We start from the raw sequence: 1122 nt of genomic DNA, 5'->3' as shown, positions 1-1122 counted from the left end.
ACTTGCCTTCAGGGTTTAAAAAATTGGCAAGTCATGTTGCAGCTTTATAGAATCTTAGTTAGGCCACACTTGGAATAGAGTGTTCAATTCTGGTCACCACACTACCAGGATGCGAGGCTTGAAAGGATACAGAAAAGATTTACCAGGATGTTGCCTGGTATGGAGAGCATCAACTATGGAGGAGAGGTTGGAGAAACTTGGTTTGTTCTCACTGAGCCAATGGAGGTTGAGGGGACCTGATAGAAGTTTACAAGATTGAGGGGCATGGACAGAGTGGATAGTCAGAAGCTTTCTCCACCCCCCCCCCAGAGTGGAAGAATCAATTACTAGGGGGCACAGATTTAAGATGCAAGGGACAAGCTTAGAGGTGTATGAGGCAGACTTTTTTTTTAAACTACAGTAGTGGGTGCCTGGAACTTGTTGCTGGGGAAGTGGATACAGTAGTGACTTAAGGGGCATCTTGACAAATACATGAATAGGATGGGATATGGTTATGGGAAGGGCAAGGGATTTCATTTCACTTGCGTAGCAATGGTCAGTGCATGCTTGGAGGGCTGAAGGGCCTGTTGTTGTGCTGTAATTTTATTTGATCTTTGTAAGTATTAAAGAAAGCAATTAGAGCTTAAAAACTGCAGTCTTTAAAAGCTATCCACATTTTCTTTCTCACAAAACTACTGCAGAGGTCTGTTGATATGTAGCATGGCCATTAATGTAGGAATTGATTGACACGGGACAGTTTGTGGGTCTCTAACTTCCACTATTGTGCTCTTCCCTCTTGCCAGGTATTCTCAGGAGACATTTAACAGGCATTACAAATAAAAAACAAACAAGCAGTGTTGGAAATTAAATATGAAAATACAATAAATTCATAGGTCAACAGCACCAATAAGAGACGTGATGCCTCTGCAACATACATCAAGTTAATAGTAACTTGGTAAATGCATACTTGATTTGAAGTGATGCAAGCTTTGCCCCAATATGGAATTAATTTAATCTGGAGTGAGGGTTTCAGCTGACTCATGTGAATGAGAACAGGTAATCTCATTGGATTTGCATTCTTGTGTCAAAGCATAGTGGTACCAAATTAAACTAGATGCTAATATAAAATAGACTACATATAGC

Source organism: Carcharhinus amblyrhynchos, chromosome 9, assembly GCF_965287045.1.
Source record: "Carcharhinus amblyrhynchos chromosome 9, sCarAmb.v2.hapA, whole genome shotgun sequence".
Classification (NCBI taxonomy): Eukaryota; Metazoa; Chordata; class Chondrichthyes; order Carcharhiniformes; family Carcharhinidae; genus Carcharhinus; species Carcharhinus amblyrhynchos.
This window is presented reverse-complemented; position numbering follows the sequence as displayed.